This window comes from Staurois parvus, unplaced genomic scaffold (assembly GCF_062004578.1).
Source record: "Staurois parvus isolate SC_StPar_1 unplaced genomic scaffold, SC_StPar_1.0 ptg000122l, whole genome shotgun sequence".
NCBI classification, from domain to species: Eukaryota; Metazoa; Chordata; class Amphibia; order Anura; family Ranidae; genus Staurois; species Staurois parvus.
This window is the reverse complement of record NW_028317918.1, coordinates 11,265,117-11,286,145: the sequence shown is the minus strand read 5'-3', so window position 1 is coordinate 11,286,145 and position 21,029 is coordinate 11,265,117.

Genomic DNA, 21,029 nt, shown 5'->3' with positions numbered 1-21,029 from the left:
TCCTGATCAGGATTCTTCTTGCCAGAAATCCCTTACATTGCCCCCCCCTTAGGGGCAGCCTCCGGATGCCCACTAGGGCTCGTTTCTCAGGGTGAAGACGGAGATAGGCTTGAACTATCCGTGGGGCATGGACATTAATGAATGGTTCCCAGGAGTTATCCTCTGGTCTATAACCTTTCCATTTGATGAGGAACTGGGTCTGTCCCCTCTTCCTACAATTCAAGATAGCCTCAACCTCGTACTCTTCATTTCCCTCAACCAGCAGTGCAGCAGGCTCCTCCGAATCTCGGTTGGTAAACCCATTTGGGATATGCGGTTTTAACAAGGAGCAATGGAATACCGGGTGAATCTTCATGTTAGCAGGTAGTTCCAATTCAAAAGCCACAGGGTTCACCTTTCTCTTGATGGTAAATGGTCCTAGGTATCTTGGACCAAGCTTTCTTGATGGACAACTTAATTTTAGATTAGCCCTGGACAACCAGACTTTACAGTGAGGAACAGAAGTATTTGAACACCCTGCGATTTTGCAAGTTCTCCCACTTAGAAATCATGGAGGGGTCTGAAATTCACATTGTAGGTGCATTCCCACTCTGAGAGACAGAATTAAAAAAAAATTCAGGGAATCACATTCTATGATTTTTAAAGAATTTATTTGTCTTGCACTGCTGAACATAAGTATTTGAACACCTGAGAAAATCAGTGTTAATATTTGGTACAGAAGCCTTTGTTTGCAATTACAGAGGTCAAATGTTTCCTGTAGTTCTTGACCAGGTTTGCACACACTGCAACAGGGATTTTGGCCCACTCCTCCACACAGATCTCCTCTAGATCTGTCAGGTTTCGGGGCTGTCGCTGAGCAACATGGAGTTTCAGCTCCCTCCAAAGATGTTCTATTGGATTTAGGTCTGGAGACTGGCTAGGCCACTCCAGAACCTTGATATGCTTCTCACGGAGCCACTCCTTGGTTATCCTGGCTGTGTGCTTTGGGTCGTTGTCATGTTGGAAGACCCAGCCACGACCCATCTTCAATGCTCTGAATGAGGGAAGGAGGTCGTTGCTCAAAATTTCACAATAAATGGCCCCATTCATCCTCTCCTTAATACAGTGCAGTCGTCCTGTCCCCTTCACAGAAAAGCACCCCCAAAGCATGATGTTACCACCCCCATGCTTCACAGTAGGGATGGTGTTCTTGGGATGCAGCTCATCCTTCTTTTTCCTCCAAACACGACGAGTGAAGTTTGACCAAAAAGTTCTACTTTGGTCTCATCTGACCACATGACTTTCTCCCATGCCTCCTCTGGATCATCCAGATGGTCATTGGCAAACTTCAGACAGGCCTGGACATGTGATGACTTGAGCAGGAGAACCTTCCTTGCAATGCATGATTTGAAACCATGACGGCATAGTGTTCTACCGACAGTGACCTTTGAAACTGTGGTCCCAGCTCTCTTCATGTCATTGACCAGCTCCTCCCTTGTAGTTCTGGGCTGATTCCTCACCTTTCTTACCATCAGTGATACCCCACGAGGTGAGATCTTGCATGGAGCCCCAGTCCGAGGGAGACTGACAGTCGTCTTTAGCATCTTCCATTTTCTAACAATTGCTCCAACAGTTGATCTATTTTCACCAAGCTGCTTGGCAATTGCCCCGTAGCCCTTTCCAGCCTTGTGGAGGTCCACAATTTTGTCTCTGGTGTCTTTTAACAGCTCTTTGGTTTTGCCCATGGTAGTAGTTGGCGTCTGACTGACTGTGGGGTGGACAGGTGTCTTCAAAGAGCTCAGACAGGTGCTACTAAGTTAGATTAATGAGTGAAGTAGAGGTGGACTTTTTAACAGTAACAGGTCTTTGAGAGCCAGAATTCTTGCTGTTTCTTAGGTGTTCAAATACTTATGTTCAGCAGTGCAAGACAAATAAATTCTTTAAAAATCATACAATGTGATTTCCTGAATTTTTTTTTTAATTCTGTCTCTCAGAGTGGGAATGCACCTACAATGTGAATTTCAGACCCCTCCATAATTTCTAAGTGGGAGAACTTGCAAAATCGCAGGGTTTTCAAATACTTCTGTTCCTCACTGTATCCCCTTGTTTCAGTTTCAAGTTGCCCCTTCTCCTTCTGTCGAAAATTTTTTTGTTACTTGCCTTAGCTTCAGAAATCGTCTTCTGCAATACTTCGCCATTCCTCCTGAGGAACTCCATTCTTTCTTGTACTGCCGGGACAGCGGCTTCCACTGGTATTTCTGGAAGAAAGGAGGGATGATATCCGTAGTTAAAGTAAAAGGGAGATTGCTTGGTGGCGGAATGAATGGAATTATTGTATTCAAATTCCGCTAATGGAAGGAGCGATGCCCAGTCATCCTGTGAATATGAGGAGAAGCATCGGAAGTATTGTTCCAGAGTTTGGTTAGTTCTTTTCGTTTGTCCATTTGTTTGTGGGTGATAAGCAGAAGAAAAGCGTAACTCAATCTCTAATGCCTCACAGAGAGCTTTCCAAAATTTGGATGTACAGTAAATTGCACTCCTCGGTCAGACACAATATTAAGGGGAACACCATGCAGTCTTACGATCTCCTTAATAACAGTGGAGGCAGTTTCCATTGCAGAAGGAGTCCCTTTCAAGGGAATGAAATGAGCCATCTTTGACAGGCGAGCAATCACTACAATTATAGTGGTGAATCCCTCTGATGGGGGAAGTTCAACAATAAAGTCCTTGGAGATCATACTCCAAAGTTTTTCTGGTACAGGCAAAGATTCCAACATGCCCCAGGTCTTGGCTTTGTCAGACTTGTTCCTAAGGCAGACTGTACAAGATCTCACATACTCCTGACAATCCTTTATTGCATTTGGCCACCAGAAGGAACGAGAGACCAGATCTGAAGTCTTATGAATTCTGAAGTGACCTGCTAAGGGATGGTTGTGACATCTCTTGAGAATAAGGGTCCTGAGTTCTTTGGGCACAATAATTTGTTCCTTGTGGAAGTACAGACCGTCTTTTAGCTGCAGATGAATATCTATGGGAGGTGGCTGATTATCCACTACTTCTCTTATTTGCGTTACGAGGTCTGTCTGGAGAAGTAAGAAATTCTTGGCTGGCAAAATCGTGTCAGGTTCAGATTGCACAATTGGGTCGGGAAATATAAGGGAGAGCGAGTCAGGTTTACCATTTTTTGATCCAGGACGGTACGTCAGATGGAAAACAAAGCGGGAGAAAAATAGTGCCCATCTTGCTTGTCGTGGCCTGAGGCATTTTGTCATTTTCAGGTACTTCAAGTTTTTATGATCTGTGAAGATGACTATAGGGTGGGATGCTCCCTCCAGTAAGTAGCGCCATTCTTCCAATGCTGCCTTGATGGCTAGCAACTCTCTGTCTCCCACATCATAATTTCTTTCAGAGACATTTAATTTCCTGGAGAAACATGCAACAGGGTGCAGAAGAGATTTGAGTCCCTGTCTTTGTGACAATATGGCTCCTACAGCATCCGAAGGACTCCGAAGCGTCCACTTCAAGGACAAAGGCTATAGCAGGGTCTGGATGATTCAGGATAGGTGCGGAGGTGAACAGGGTCTTTAATTGCTCAAAGGAAGCTTGGGCTTCAGGAGTCCACTTGAAGGGAATATGCTGCCTGGTGAGCTGTGTTACAGGTGCGATGATTCCAGAGAAGTTTTTGATAAATTTCCTATAGAAATTTGCGAACCCTATAAAGCACTGCACTGCTTTCCTGTCTCCTGGAATGGGCCATGCTAAGATGGAGGACACCTTTTGGGGTCCATAGAGATGCCCTCAGAAGTGATCACAAGCCCAAGGAACTGGATAAATTGTTTCTCGAATTCACATTTCTCAGCCTTTGCGGAAAGGCGATGCTGGCGTAGTCTATCCAGGGTCTTCTTTACGTGATCCCGATGACTTTCTATAGAACTGGAGAAAACAAGGATGTCATCCAGATAAACGATTAGGAATAGATCAAGATAGTCCCGAACGATATCATTTACTAGATGTTGGAAAGTTGCTGGGGCATTACAGAGACCAAAAGACATTACCAGATATTCAAAATGCCCAAATCGGGTTCGAAAGGCCGTCTTCCATTCGTCACCTTCACGAATTCTCACTAGATTGTAAGCGCCTCTCAGATCTAATTTTGAGAAGAAACACACTCCTCGCAGCCTTTGAAATAATTTGGGAATTAGAGGAAGGGGATAACAATTCTTGACCGTTATCTTGTTTAGGTCACGGTAGTCTACACAAGGTCTAAGAGTGTGATCCTTCTTCTCAACAAAGAAGATGCCGGCTCCTGCGGGTGATGTAGAAGGCTGAATAAATCCTTTTTCCAGACTTTCGGCAATATACCCCTGGAGGACCTCTAATTCGACTTCGGATAAGGGGTAAATTCGACCGAAAGGAATTTTGGCGCCAGGCAGGAGCTCAATCGGGCAGTCATAGGAGCGATGAGGAGGAAGGGTATTGGCACTCTTTTTATTGAAAACGTCTAGATACTCATTATACACCACAGGAACGAGTTTCATGGTTTCGGGATCAGAGTGAATGCTGAGAAGAGGAGTTGCTACACTTGTTTCTTTAGAAGTACAGTGATTCAGACAATACTCCGAAGGGAAGAAGATCTCTCCAGACAACCAATTGATGGTTGGGTTGTGTGCTCTTAGCCAAGGCATGCCGAGAATAACTGGAAAAATTGAGGAGGTGATGATATCCAGACATAGAAATTCCTGGTGTCCTGAAGGGGAGTAGCAGAATATTGGCATGGTTTCTTGTGTTACCGTGCCAGACCTGATACCGGATCCATCTGCCAGATGATCTGCAAGTTTTTGTTCCTTGGTACGGAGCGGAATCTTATTCTGGGTAGCGAAATGAGCATCCATAAAACAACTACAAGCACCCGAGTCTATGATGGCCGGGACTGTGATAGTCCTGTCGGCCAGTTGTAGTTGAAGATGAAAAGATAGATGCGTTCGGCTTGTCCCATGGGGGTGCATCATATAAAAACAGTTGGGAGAGGATTTATGAGGTTTTATCGGGCATGTCGCCACATAATGACCTGCATCACCACAGCAGAGGCAGAGGTTGGACTTCTGCCGTTGAAGGCATTCTGCTGCGCACAACTGTGGTCTCCAAAAGCTTCTCCTAGCTGGATTAGTGGGTGAATCTTATGGAACAACATTCGTAGAGGGCATGGAGGACCCAATTTCTGATCAAATCAGAATCTTCCGGTTAGTCCTCTCATCCTGTCTTTCCCGAATCCGATGGTCAATGTGGATCGTCAGGTCTATCAGGCTCTCCAATCTGGTTGGTACCCGCACTCGGGCCAGTTCATCCTTCAGGGTATTAGAAAGACCAAGATGGAACTGGTAGCGGAGAGCAGACTCGTTCCACTGAGTATCAGAACTTCAGATGTGGAAGTCAGTGACATATTCTTACACAGGCCTTTGGCCTTGCTGTAGCTGACTAAGCATAGATTCAGTGGTTTGGCGCAGGAAAGGATCCGCATAGATTTGTGCCATTGCTGTAGAAAACGGGTCCACTGAAGTTAGGGCCGGATCATGTTGTTAACGGAGGTGGTATGCCCAGGACTGAGGTTCATTCCTAAGAAGCATGATGATAAACCCCATTTTAGTATTTGGTGAAGAGAAGGTCCTTGGGAGCAGGGAAAAACATAACTCACAGGAGTTACGAAAAGTCCTGAACTTCCGGCGGTCTCCTGTGAAAACGCAGGTGTATGCACCCGGGGTTCAGGTAGGGCAGGAGTTCCAAAGATCATACTGGTCTCCATTTGAGTGACTGCCGTGAGATCCGTGTCTGTGAGGACATTAGAGTCGGTTAGCAATTTACTCTCCAGATACTCAAAGTTTTTCTGCAAGTCTTGTATCAAGTTAAATAAGGTAGCTACTGATTGGAAAATGTCCCCCAGTTGCGAGGCCTCCCTTTCAGACTCCATCATTGGCTGACTGGTACTGTCACGTACCTGATGGGAGACTGAATTGACAAAGTCGGCCTCACTTGTGTCTCTAGCCCTGATCCCGCTGAGTTTGGAACAGAGGGAGTCTAGGGACCAGGGGGACAAGAGCTCCAGTGGTTGTTGTTTGCAGCTCTTGCAGATGATGACCTTGGAAGGCAGATGATTCTCTGATTTAGGCACCATATTGACAGACAGAGCAGGTTCTGTGGATTGCTAGACGTGCAGCAGAGCAAGGTAGGTAGCAAGGACAAGAGACTGAATCAGGGTCATAGGATAGCCAGGGTCATCAACAGTCGGGCAGCGCAGTACAGAATCAGAAGGAAAAGCCAAAGTCAGGAGCAGAGCCGAAGTCAGGAACCGGTAGCAGGAGAGTAATCGAAGTTGGGTCAGGAACAAGTCGGGTTGGTAACGGAGGAATAATACAGGAACAAGCAGGACACGGGTGGGGAAGCTGAAGACCATTCAGCACTGAACCTGAGCAGAGGCACTCCTTAAATGGGCCGTCTGACGCCAATCTTCGCCGTGTGTGTGCACGTGCGCGATTGCACGTTCCTGCGTGCATTCGCACAACCGGCAATTCTTCTGCAGGAATTCTTATGCACATGCGCGTTTCTGATCGTGATTCTTCTTGCCGGAAATACTTTACAATCTCTTTCCCATTTGCTAGTGTAAGGCAGGGGTGTTGTTAAATGTTCTAAAAGGCTTCGTAAACTTCCGAGATAGATCCCTGTCTATGAGGATCTGTCTTGCAAGCTTTTTCAAAGCTGGAAATACTTGAGGATAAAGAGGTCAGGGATATCTTGGAAATAAAGAAGTGTTTAATTTGCAAGTAACAAAACAATTCTGTTGACGGAAGGCTGTGGGTCTCGCAAAGCATTGGGAATGGTTTGGAAGAATTGGCAGTGAAGAGTTGGTGGGTCTGGAGGAGTCCTGCGTGGACCACTCTGTAAAAGAGGACGGTGAGGACCAGGCTGGGTTGAAAGATGGGATATGAAGTAAAGAAAGTAGTGGATTATAAGAGGATTGGAGGCCATAGCGATGTTTAAGCCTATCCCAAATGGCAGGACTATGTTTGATAACCGGGTTCACAACAAGTTTACGGGATAATGGATCTAACTTTGCTGTAGATAGGGGGTCCCAATCCACTGATTCCAGGGCAACCCATAGTGGAGTTTCCTTAGTGGCATGATATTTAAGGAGTTGTGCTAGCTGTGCAGCATAATAGTATTTCAAAAAGTTGGGCATGCTGAGTCCTCCTCTAGATTTAGGGGTATATAGAGTAGGTTTGGAAAGGCGTGGTTTAATTTTACCCCAAACAAAATGAGAAGCCCTGCGTTGCAGATTGTGTATGAAATGAGATGGAAATTGTATGGGTAAGACTCTGAAAAGATAGAGAATCTTAGGAAGGACAGTCATCTTGAGCACCATCACTCTCCCAGCCAGGCCAAGGGTAAGGATGACCATTTCAACATTAGGTTTGTAAGATGAAATAGCACGGGGGGATAGTTCATTGCATATAAGTCCAAAGGGTTTGTGGTGAGTTTGACGCCCAAATAAGATTTGAATTTATAGGCCCAGGGGAAAGGAAGGGTGTATTGTAACTGAGTTAATAAAGAAGGCGGTAGGGATATATTGAGAGCTGATGATTTTTGTGGATTAATCAAGATACTTTGCCAAAGCGAGATGGCATGTCCAGCAAATTGGGGGTGGAAATCAGGGGGGATGTCATAAAGATTAGGACGTCATCTGCAAAAAGACAGAGCTTATGCTGGTGACCACCCATGTCCAGGCCTTTAATGACGGGCTGGTACAGATAAGTTGAGCTAGTGGTTCAATCGCTAGAGCAAAAAGAAATGGAGAGAGGGGGCAGCTTTGACGAGTACCTTGTTCTATGGGAAAGAGGTCTTAATGGAAGCCCGAGTAACATACAAAGGCTTTAGGATTAGTATATAGTGGAAATCCATTTTCTAAAGTGCCCTCCAAACCCCCAGTGACGTAGCATATTGTGCAAGTAAGGTGGGTCTTCAAGGATCGTATGGCAAGGTGGGTTTCTTTGAGAGTTATGGGTCGATCAAGGCTTTCTCATTGAGATTGAGAAAGGGGAGGGAAAAAAAAATGAAAAAAGATTGTCTAATTTGGGCTGGTCAAACTGGTTGGGTTCCTTATAAAGATCTGCAAGGCGCCTACAAAATTTTGTAAAGAGCATTTCATGGTCATTAGTGAGTCCAGGACTGCAGAAGGAGATTTAGGACTCCTCAATTTCTTTTTGTATCTATGAAATACATGTGGCTTCTGTAGATCCCAGATATTTCCCCAAAACCCACTCTACTGCAAAAATAAATACATAGGAAAAAAATAAAATAAAAAATATATATACTGTATATATATATATATATATATATATATATATATCAATATTTAGTGTGACTGCCCTGTGGCCTCAAACTAGGATCAGTTCTTACACTTGCACAAAGTCAGCGATTTTGTAAGATTAGAGTCAGGTGTATGACTAACCAATTATACCAAGCAGATGCTAATGATCATCAACTTCATATGTAGGTTGAAACACAATCATTAACTTAAACAGAAACAGAGGGACAGTTGGGGACAATCTAGGTCAAATCTCAGTTGGTTCAATACAGAACTGTGGATTTTAGAGATGGTGATAAAATATTTTCATGTATAGCATATTTGTTTTAATACTTTACTGTAAGTACAGTAATAGAAATTGTTTCCTTATTTAAGAAAATGTTTCAAAAGCTGTTGATGTGCAAGGACTTACATGTGGATCAAAGTTCCATTAGGTTGACTTTTTAATATAGTAATGTATTGTTAATAATAATGCTGTTACTTTATTTTAAAAAGAAGTAAAAAAAGCTATGCCTGCAAGTGACTTATATGTTGCAATGTATAATTACAATGTAGGTTTTGAATTATATTTAATGAAGACAGAGAAACTCTAAGAAATGCTACTTTTTATTTTAGTTCAGAACACTTCTAATGATCAAGTTTTCAGAATGAATATCATAGTGTGATAAATCAGGGTTTGTAGGCTTACTTTCTTATAATGCAAAAAAATAAATAAATGATTGACAAGCAACATAACTTGAATTTTTGCTGTCTGTAAGCATCTGTATCTTATGAATTATAAATACGATTCATATGTTCCAAGGTATCAACTTGTAATATAGAAAGTGCCATCTATGTCAATAAATTAATGTGAAGCAGATGTCTTTAAATTAAGGGCACACAGGTGTTGCCATAAAGCCAACAGTATAGAATATAGATGCTTGGTAAACATCTGGTGTCCATCTTGGCCAGATGCATTTATTTTTAATTTTAGAATTTTTTAAGAGTAAATAAAACATTCTTAGATTAATAGGGATTATAAATTTTTTTTAAAGTTTGATTTGTGCAATGTTTCACTGAAAATATCTATAAAGAGTTCTCGAAAATAGAATAAACAGCACAGATTATTATATTAAAAAGTCCTTATTATCTTCAGTGTACTTACATTTTGTCTCCCTCTCTTTCTATGCATCTTGTTTTATCTTTTCACATGTCCATCTTTCCATCCATCCATGAATTTGTAAACCTGATGTGCTTATTTAGAAAAAAATGGTTTCAGTTTAATTTTCATGGGGCACAATAATGTCAGTTCAAAAAGTGCTCAACTGAAGAAGAGAGTTTCATCACACCTAATAAAGAGTTTTTAATTTCAATAATTTTTATTGAAGAATTTTTATGATATAACAAGGTATGGGTATATGGTTCATCAACATACATGTTAATACAGTATAGTATTGGGTATGTTCCCCACCAGTTGGCTGGGGCTGATAGTGGTGTGTATGACATTGACGTGAGAGGTATTCTCGGTTATAATTTGAACCATGTTGAGATGTGTAGGCGGTCGGGGAGGGGTGTAAAACAAGGAGAGAGAGGGTAAGGGGGGGGGGGGATAGGTAGAGAAAGGATGGGTGCATCCAGTCAGTGGTCAGGATAGTTTATAAATAGGTTATCAGCATTTTCCAGAACAATTTGGATTCTGTAGCCATTGAGACCATTGGGGATTAAATTTATGATGGGTGGAGTTGTTAAGGGTGGATCTTTTTTCCATTTCACATTGGAAATTAAGGTCTGTTATCAGTGACGTGAGGGAAGGGATCTTAGTAGTATTCCATAGCTTAGTAATATTGATTTTAGCTGCCGATAGTATGTGAATGATAATAGTGCAGGAGTTGTGGGGGAATTTGTCAATTCCAATGTGTAGGAGTGCAAGAGCAGAGTTTAGGGTTATTGAGGTGTTGGATAGCTCAGAAATCAATTGGAAGACGCTGTTCCAGAAGGATCTAAGTGATTTGCAAGACCATAGTACATGAAGTGTTGAGCCTATTTCAACGCATTGTCTCCAGCAAGAGGAGGAATGTGTTGGGTAGTATAGGGATAGCTTAACGGGCGTTAGGTACCATTGATGGAGGATTTTTAGGTACGATTCCCAATGAGAGCTGCATCGGGAAGATTTATGGGTGATGCTAAAAGATTTTCCCATGTTTGTGTTATTAGTTGTGAGAGGATTTTTCCCCAATTAGTTAGGGATGTAGTTTGTAGGGTGAATTATGAGTTTATTGTGTATGTGTAAAAGGTGGAAATACCCTTACCTGGGTATTGTGATTTAGTCAAGAAATGGTATGCAGTGATAGGGATTCTTGTGAAATGGGGTATATTTTCCATTTGTAAACAGTGAAATACTCTTAGGTAGGTGAAATATTCAGTGCTGGGGAGATTAAATTTATTTTGGAGAGTTTGGAAAGAATTTATTTTGTGGTCTGTGTAAAGGTCTTTTATGTTATTTAGGCCACGATTTTCCCATTGGGATACTTTTAGGGAGGGGGTAATGATGTGTAGTATGTTAGTTGGGGTGGGAATATGTTTAGTGTCTGTGAATGTGAGTTAGGAGATTGTACCAGGCTTGTAGAGAGGCTTGGATACATGGGTGTTTTAGTTGATAATTGGTTTGGGGTGTTGGCGGTATTAAGAGTAGGTTCTGTGGTATGAGTGGGAGAAATGGGAGGGTTTCCATTGTGGACCAGATTTTCTCTTTTGTTGGGTTCCACCAAAAGTATATTTGGTCAAGAAGGCTTGCGTTGTAGTAGGATTTTAGGTGTGGAAGGCTTCCTCCTCCTCTGGATGTCGGGCTATTAGGAGATTTGTGGTGCATCTGGGTTTTTTAGAGTTCCAGAGGAAGTTAGAGAAAGTCGCTTGTAGTTTAGAGAACAAGGTGCTGGGGATGGGTATGGGAAGTGTGTGGAATATGTATAGGATTTTGGGCAGGATGTACATTTTCAAAGTTGCTACAAGTCCCAATTTGGAAAGTGTTGAGGTACAGAGTGAGGCATTTTCTTGTGGAATGGTTTTGAGTAGTATCTTGTGGTTTGAGGAATATAATTGATCTGTTGTTGCGGTGAGTTTGATTCATAAGTAGGGGATATTGTGTTTCTCCCAAGAGAAGGGAAATTGTTTGGCTAATAATGTTTGAGTTTGAAATGGTGTGTGGAGATTTAAAATTGAGGATTTGGGCTTGTTAAGTTTGTAGTAAGAAACTTTCGAGCAGTTTTGGAGGTGTGTGCGAATCGTTTGGAGGGACTTGTTTGGGTTGGTTACCATTAGTATGATGTCATCTGTGAATAAACTTATTTTATGTTTTTTGTTGAGGTATTTGATTCCAGTAAATGCTGGGTCATCTCTGAGTTTAGAAGCTAAGGGTTCAATGAGCAATGTAAATATTATGGAGGATAGTGGGCAGCCTTGTCTAGTACTATTTGTGATGTTGAATGGATCTGATAATGTTCCATCTGTTAGTACTCTGGCTGATGGATTACTGTAAAGAAATAGAATGGCTGACCACATCCAGCCTGTTATGCCAAATTTTTGTAGGGTTTTTGCCAATGTATTCAGTCTAATGCCTTTTCTGCGTCTAAGGATAATAGTAGGGAGGGTTGTTTGGTGAATTCTAGGTTGTGAGGAAGGGATATAAGTCTTTTAGTTGAGTTGTGTGCTTGGCGGCCTGGGATGTATTAATACAGGGAGATAGGGGAGGAGTCTTTGGACTATTATTTTTGCATAAAGTTTTATGTCTGTGTTTAGTAATGATATTGGTCTATAGTTCTGGACAAGTTGTGGGTCTTTTCCAGGTTTCTGTATAGTCGTGATTATAGATTGTAACATTTCTTTGGGAAATGTACCTGTAGAGGCAGTGTGATTAAAGAGTTTGATCAGATATGGTGAAAGCTCAGAAGCGAATTGTTTATAAAATTCGTTAGTGTAACCTGGTGATTTATTAAGTGGAAGTGTTTTAATGGCTTTTTCTATTTCTGTAGGAGAGATCGGAGTGGAGATACTAGTGAGTTGAGGTGGGGAAAGTTGGAGAAGTTTGGTTGTGTGTAGAAATTGTTGTATGGATGCAAGTGTTGGCTGGCTAGTATCTGAGTCGTTTTTAAGATTATACAAATTTTGGTAGTATATCGCAAAAGCGTTAGCTATTTGTTGTGGCTTTGTGAGAGAGGTATGAATAGTTGGGTGTTGGATTGAGTAGATTTGGGATTTTAGGCATCTTTATTTGATTGTTTTAGTTAGTAGGGAATTTGCTTGTTGCCTAGGGAATAGAATTTTGCCTTCATTTTTGTAGATTAAGGTCGTATCAGTAAAGTAGGATGGCTCTAAGTTTATTCCTGTCTGAGGCGAGGGAGGTAGATGTTGAAGGACTTGGGGATTTTTTATTTATTTCTTCTTTTAGTTTAATTGATGTGAGAAGTTTGTCAATTTGTTGGGTTCTTTGGTGATGTGGGAGTTTAATTCTATGAGAATACCTCTCATGTATGCTTTGTAAGTGGACCATAATGTGGGTATAGAAATATCGGGTGTGTCATTAAGTTCGAAAAACAGGTTATATGCATCCGATATGCGTTTTTTTGAGGTCTGTGTTCTTCAGTAGTGCCGAATTCAGTCTCCAAATTTGAGGGATCAAGGAATGTTGATTGTTGTCAAGGGTAATGTTGATTGGAGCATGGTCTGACCATGTTATGGTGCCGATTTTTGAGGAAGTTACATGCTGTAGGGTCCATTTGTCTGTGATGAAAAAGTCAATTCTGGAGTAGGATAGATGGGAAGGGGAGTAATAGGTGTAATCTTTTTCCATGCTGTGTTGGTATAGCCAAATGTCATAGAGGTCGTTGTTGTGCAAAAATTGGTTGAAGTTGTGTTTGGGGGAGCGTTTGTTGGACGAGGAGTCCAGAAGTAGGTTGCCGATGTTGAAGTCTCCGCCAATGAGAAGTCTGCCTTGTTTTTGGAAGGAGATGACTGACTGAAGTTTGTTGTAGAATTGGAGTTGGTTGGTGTTAGGACCATAGACATTGATCAGGGTATATAGAATTTCGTTGATTTTGCAGATCAGGATATGGTAGCGGCCTTGAGGGTCTGCTATTTCTGAGATGTGTTGGAATCGGAGAGAGTCCTTTATAGGTGCAATGACGCAAAGCGAAACAAAACAAAAAGCTCACCAACCTTGCGCATTACCTCAGTAACCAAATTTTATTCAATACAGAATGATACTCACAAACAGCGAAGTAATTCAAGCATTTAAGTCCTCAAAGGGACTTGAACATTAGGCAGCCTGCGCGAGTCCCATCATAGGGGTGGAGACTCAGAACAGCTGAAGCGTTTCGAAGGGCATCCCTTCTTCCTCAAGCTGTCTGAACTAGTGCTCTCTCCCATATATACCCAAGGACTGAAGCTAGACCCTCCCTTCTGGGTTGGGCAGTCTCAGGCTGGTAGGAGGGGCCAAGGTGTCATCGAATAAATAACAATATATGTGTGATACAATCATAGAAATACATTATAAAACTTAGTTGAAAATGCATTAAAAATCAATATAAATAAATATATACATACATACATACATATATATATATATATATATATATATATATATATATATATATATATATATACACACACACACACACACACACAGGCCTTTAAAGTGCTTCAGAAATAAAACAATTGAAACATTTCAATAATAATGTTGTTATTATGCAATCATGTCCTTATGAGGATAGTGACTGATTGGTAGGTATGTGTATAAGTATAAACAATACATTAATTATATATATTTTTCTATATTTTTCAAATGGAACTTATATAGAAGTAGAATTGTTAAAATGTTAAAATTTTGGAAAATCCATTTTAAATTTTTTTTAAAAAAGGAAAGGGACACTACATATGAAGTAATATACCAAGCATTAATAATACATATATGTAAAATAAATGAATCAATGGATAATAATAATAATAATAATATTCCAAAAATCTAGATAATGGTAGGAGATATCAACAGTTATGTAGAAGACAGAGTTTTTGGATCTTCACACTGGGCACCCTTTTTCCTAAAGGGTTGAATGATGACCTTGAAACTCATACTCTTATCTAGCCATTATTCACTATTAGATACAGTCCGGTTGCTTGGACCTTATCCTTATAATTAATTCCCATCTACTTTCTCCCATCTTTTAATCAGCTTTTTGGCAATAGCAACATCCCATCATTGTTACAGTACCATTGTTATTGTCGTTGTTATTATTATTATTGTTATTATCATTGTTGTTGTTATTATTATTGTTACTGTTACCACTATTGATATTGCTATCATTGCAACACGAGCATGATATTATTATCATTATTTATTAATTATTTATTAATACTTGCCTTCTTAATTAATTATTACTAATCAGTTCATCACTTGTGATTTCTGCATATCCTATATATGTATCATGGTGGTGACTGTCTTTGTGTATTTAATTAATTGATTAATTAATGAATTGGTTAGTTATTTATTTACATAACCAAACCTCTCTGGTATGTCCCTGCTACCTATTCGGATTGATTCAAACATATTCGATTCAGTTTCACGTCTGGTATTCATCATTATATAGAACGGAGTCCATTAGTGTCGAGCCAATTGAGTACTGTCAATGGCAACATGAGTTTAATCATACAGTAGGTGGCATTCACCAATTACAACACAAAGACACTGAGATGGTCCTTATATACGGTTTTAGAAGTATATTTTCATTGTACATTTTGTATCTTATATTATAGTACATTGTGTGCACACATAGTCATACCCATTTGGGTATTGTTGCACATTTCCATGATCTATCATGTGTGTACATACACATACATATTCACACACACAGATCCAGTAATTATGGTGTTAGATTAGGTTATATGTACTTTCACACACACACACACACACACACATATATACACACACATATCCACCTTCCCTGGTGGTATAGTGGCAATTTGCCACTTCCCAGGAAAACCCCCTCCCCCCCCTTTTTTTGTCTCATTTCATCTATTCATCAATTCATCCAAACTATTCATCTATTCAACAATGTCGAGTAGGAGTGATATTCCGTTGCACCAAGGTTCAATATTTTAATATTTCATCATTTTACCATCCATTTACATTGTCAATTTCACAAGGTACTTCAAGGGCTAAGCAGCATATCTACATGGAGAAGATTCCTTATCACTATCCCAGCCCTTGCCTTGTCAGTACAGCGTTCAATAGGAGACCTGGGGGTTTGGCCGAGGTGAGCAGCGCCGCCCACGCATGTGCAGTGATCCGTCGGATGTGCGTTCCAGGGCGACTCCAGTGGACCGGACGTCCTCATACTGCGCATGCAAGTGCTCGACCACGTATGCACAGTCGTTACCATACTCTATTGGCGTGCGTTCCACACCCACTGTCAATTGACGCCATATTGAGCTCTCTCCCCTGTCAGTTTGAAGTTATATTGAGAAGCACGAGATCTCCCTTTGCTGCTGATTAACAAATATTACTCATATATCCCCCTTCACTTGAACCATGGATGTTCACCCCTTTATAAGCGAGTACACCGAGTTATATGGTTCACTATCAGATTACTATTAATTTTATAAGTTATAATTCACATATAGTATTATCCATTGATTCATTTATTTTACATATATTTATTATTAATGCTTGGTATATTACTTCATTGTAATATGTAATATGCCTTGTTAGGAGCTGCACAACCCTATATGCTCTGGTGGTCGTATTTTTCCAGTTCTGGTTCCATCTATCCGCCACCTATCTGGGTCTCAGAGCGCAGGAGAGTTTGTTTCTGGTCACAATAGGTGTATAGACACCATTCTTTTTCTTGGGATTTGTTGCCATGTACAGGTGAAATTCAAAAAATTAGAATATCGTGCAAAAGTTCATTTATTTCAGTAATGCAACTTAAAAGGTGAAAATGATATACGAGATAGACTCATTACATGCAAAGCAAGATAGTTCAAGCCGTGATTTGTCATAATTGTGATGATTATGGCTTAAATCCACAATCTCAGAAAATTAGAATATTGTGAAAAGGTGCAATATTATCGGCTCAAAGTGTCCCACTCTAATCAGATAATTAAGCCATAACACCTGCAAAGGGTTCCTGAGCCTTTAAATGGTCTCTCAGTCTGGTTCAGTAGGAATCATAATCATGGGAAAGACTGCTGACCTGTCAGTTGTGCAGAAAACCATCATTGACACCCTCCATAAGGAGGGAAAGCCTCAAAAGGTAATTGCAAAAGAAGCAGCAGGGATGACCGCAGCCTGGAGAGGATTGTCAGGAAAAGGCCATTCAAAAGTGTTGGGGAATTTCACAAGGAGTGGACTGAGGGTGGAGTCAGTGCATCAAGAGCCACCACACACAGACGGATCCTGGACATGGGCTTCAAATGTCGTATTCCTCCTGAACAACAAACAACGTCAGAAGCGTCCTACCTGGGCTAAAGAAAAACAGACCTGGTCTGTTGCTCAGTGGTCCAAAGTCCTCTTTTCTGATGAGACCAACTTTTGCATATCATTTGGAAACCAGGGACCCAGAGTATGGAGGAAGAATGGAGAGGCACACACTGCAAGATGCTTGAAGTCCAGTTTGAAGTTTCCACAGTCTGTGTTGATTTGGAGAGCTATCATCTGCTGGTGTTGGTCCACTGTGCTTCATTAAGTCCAGGGTCAACGCAGCCGTCTACCAGGAGATTTTTGGAGCACTTCATGCTTCCTTCCACAGACGAGCTTTATGGAGATGCTGACTTCATTTTCCAGCAGGACTTGGCACCTGCCCACACTGCCAAAAGCACCAAAACCTGGCTCAATGACCGTGGGATTACTGTGATGGATTGGCCAGCAAACTCACCTGAACTGAACCCCATAGAGAATCTATGGGGCATTGCCAAGAGAAAGATAAGAGACATAAGACTGAACAATGCAGAAGAGCTGAAGGCCGCTATTGAAGCATCCTGGTCTTCCATAACACTTCAGCAGTGCCACAGGCTGATAGCTTCCATGCCACGCCGCATTAAGGCAGTAATTGCTGCAAAAGGGGCCCAAACCAAGTACTGAGTACATATGCATGCTTATACTTTTCAGAGGTCCGATATTGTTCTATGTAAAATCCTTGTTTTATTGATTGCATGTAATATTCTAATTTTCTGAGATTGTGGGGTTTTCATGAGCTGTAAGCCATAATCATCACATATATGACAAATCACAGCTTGAACTATCTTGCCTTGCATGTAATGAGCCTATCTCATATATTAGTTTCACCTTTTAAGTTGCATTACTGAAATAAATGAACTTTTGCACGATATTATAATTTTTCGAGTTTCACCTGTATATATGAGAGAAGTGCTGCATATGGAATTTAGGAATTTTGGTGGAGGCGAAGTATGTTTCCTGCAGGAAAAGTACGTTGGCATGTAGTGAGTGAGCTTCTTTCATGAGTAGGGACCTCTTATAAGGGGAGTTTAGGCCCCGGACATTTAGGGATGATAGATTAATCATTTTGTTGATTGTTGACTGGTTTTGATGAGTAGAAGAGTTGTTTCTTAGGTTGTTGAGTAAGGCGAGTTTTCTGTGGTCGAAGGTAGTGGTTTTCCACAAGTGTGGTAGTATGGTTTCGGTTTGGTCGCTGGATCTGAAGGTGTTTCCCATTGTGTGTTGGAGGTTTTAGTAGGGAAATGAATTGACTTGGTTGACTGGTGATGCAAGAGGGAAAGAAGGGTAAAAAGGGTAAAAAAAACTTGTGAAAAACACAAGTAACATGAGTAGCATGTCTTGCTACTTCGTAACAGAGAGGTATGAACAGGCATGACTTGTGGAAGAAGTCATGTTGAAAAATAACTTGAGACTTAGAAATAATCGATGAAGGGCCATGTGCCAGCAATTGGTGGATTGAGGGGCAGTGCCCAGGATAATGGGTATTTGGTGGTATGAGTAGTTGGTGGGTCAAGACCACTCTGCATCCATTTGCATCCATAACTGTGGATTGGTGGGAGTCCACAGGTATGATATTCCAAGTTTTCAGGAGTTCGATGCCTGCTTCTAGATTTTTGATAGTGTAGATCTTTCCGTGGTGTTTGATGGTAAGCTTTGTGGGGAAGCCCCATTGGTAGCCGATTCCGTGGTTCCGCAGTGCTTTGGTTACAGTGACGAGTTTTTTGCGGTTAAGGAGTGTGGCTTTAGATAAATCAGCGAATAATTTTATATTCGCGTGTGATGCTGGGACTGAAGTAAGATTTCTGGCGGCTGACATTATTTTCTCTTTTACGTGGTAAAAGTGTATGCGCACCAATATATCTCTGGGTATTGTGGCTGGCAGGAATGATGGCTTGGGTATTCTGTGTGCTCGATCTATGGCAAGCTCCACATCTGTGAGTGAAGGAATGAGGTACTTCATGTATTGTTGGATATATGGAACTATGGTATCATTGGTGATGGATTCAGGGATACCATAAAATTTAATGTTGTTGTGCCTGGAGCGGTCTTCTAGGTCCGCCAGTTTAAGATTCATTTGTTCGATATCAGCTTCATGGTCTGCGTGCGCATCAATCAGATCCTTATGCGCTGTAAACATTTCTCCCATTTTGTTCTCAATATGGTGTATACGGTGTTCTTGTTTTTGTACCACGCTTGAGATTTGGGATAGTGACAATGTCAAGTCGTTGTGCAGTGTTTGTCGCAGGGAAAGAAGCATGTTTTTCATGGAGATTTCAGTAATAGGTTGGTCAGAGGCAGGAAAGGATTCAATTATAGATGGAGTAGCATTGTTAGATAGCACATGTGGAAAGGAAGGCTGTCTGTCAGGAGTGGAGTCAGTATCCAGTCTGGGCCTGGATTTAGCAGGGCTGCTGGTAGTAGGAGACAGGGGAGGAGAGGACTCACCCAGGTCTCCTGGGTATAGTGGTGCCTTGAGCCTGGGGTCCAGATGCTCTGTGGAGATGTCTCCCTCATAGGTGATGGGGCTGCTTATCATGCAGCTGGTACCATCTTGGCTGCATGTGGTGACAACAGGGAAGAAATTAGTGAGCTTCCCTGGCTGTCCAGGAGCTTTGCGGTGATGGGTCATGGTGTGCAGAGGGTTCCGTGACCCTTATCTCTTGTGCCAAGTACTTAATTTCCCCTGGGGTCGGAGTGAGCCTTGTCGGTGCTGGTGGGTGGACGGAGCTTATCTCGCAGCGCGTCCATCCCGGAGCCGGCCATGCATGCACCCTCTAATAAAGAGTTTTTAAACACATCTGACAACAATAGAAATCTTAAGGGCTGTTCAAGTCAAACCAGTACTTTTAATTTTACAGGTATAAAAATGGAAGCTAGCATGGTGGTACTACATAAATGGCAAATGTGTTCTATTCCTGATATGCAGCGCACATGTCATGGCCCAAGTCAGGGACTGTTAATCATGATGGCAGACAACAGTGTTAGTGTATGCTTGGAACAGTATGTGGTGATACATGTGATGAAACCTGAGGACATCATGTCACTCCAGAATACAAATAAGCATCAAAGCAGTGGAAGCATGCAGACTCACCACCACCAAAAACATTTAGAACAATTGTGTCTGCAGGTAAAGTGATGGCAAGTGTTTTTTGTGATAAATATGGCGTTATTCATGTGGATTTTTTTACCCGTGGTGTCGCTATCAACAGTGAATATTACTGTTGTGTTCTGAGTTATGTGCATACACATCTGCAGAAAAAAACAGCCTGGTTTGATCACCAAGGGCATCCTGCTTCTCCAGGACAGCACACAAGCTCATATTGCACACCGCACTACGTGCACGTTACAGAAACTTAGCTGGTATTGCCACATCCTCCTTACAGACCAGACCTCACTCTGAGTGATTTCCACCTGATTGTCATAAGTGCAGAAATTCTTTTAGGGATCCAGTGTGAAGCAGGCTGTCCTAGGATGGTTCAAGTGTACTGACAAAAATCTTTATATGCCGAACCTTTCCAGGCATTAGTTAAATGCTGGGATAAGTATATAAATGTAGCAGGGGAGAATGTACAAAAATAAATGCAATTTGTTCTTTTATTATATAAACTCAATAGTCCTGGTTTGACATGAAAGCCTCTCGCATAGCAACTCCATAAAATTTTGAGGTCAGTTCAGCAATGCTAACTTAATCTAGATAAGATGTTTTTTAACCTGAAATTAAAATGGAAACACTGCATGGGGGTAATCTAAATTTTCAGCCTATAAGGCAGACAAAGATAGTAGTTTTAAAAGTTTATCTACACTTTTGTTCCCTTAGCTTAGTAAACTGGTTGGGGGTATGACCACTTTAAGCACTCAATCATTTGCAAGAGAAGTTACAAAAATTTGAGGTTTTGCTGATACATTTCTGAATAATTAAAGTGCAGCTCTACCTGATTCAAGCATGAACATTCATTTTGCAAAGTCAACATTTACATTGTACTTTGCAAAGTAAAATATCCCTTTTGTATTTCTTCCTCATAATTTTTGGTAACTCAAACAGGTAACAATTTAGCTCAATGCATTAACTCTGACTCATTTTCTCATTTTCCCATTTTACTTTAGGTTTGAGGTTGGGATTTGAGACTATGATGATTTTGAGGCTATGATGGGTTTGTGACAGTTCAATTTAGTTTAAAATTAGCAGTCCAAGTGAATTCATGCATAAAT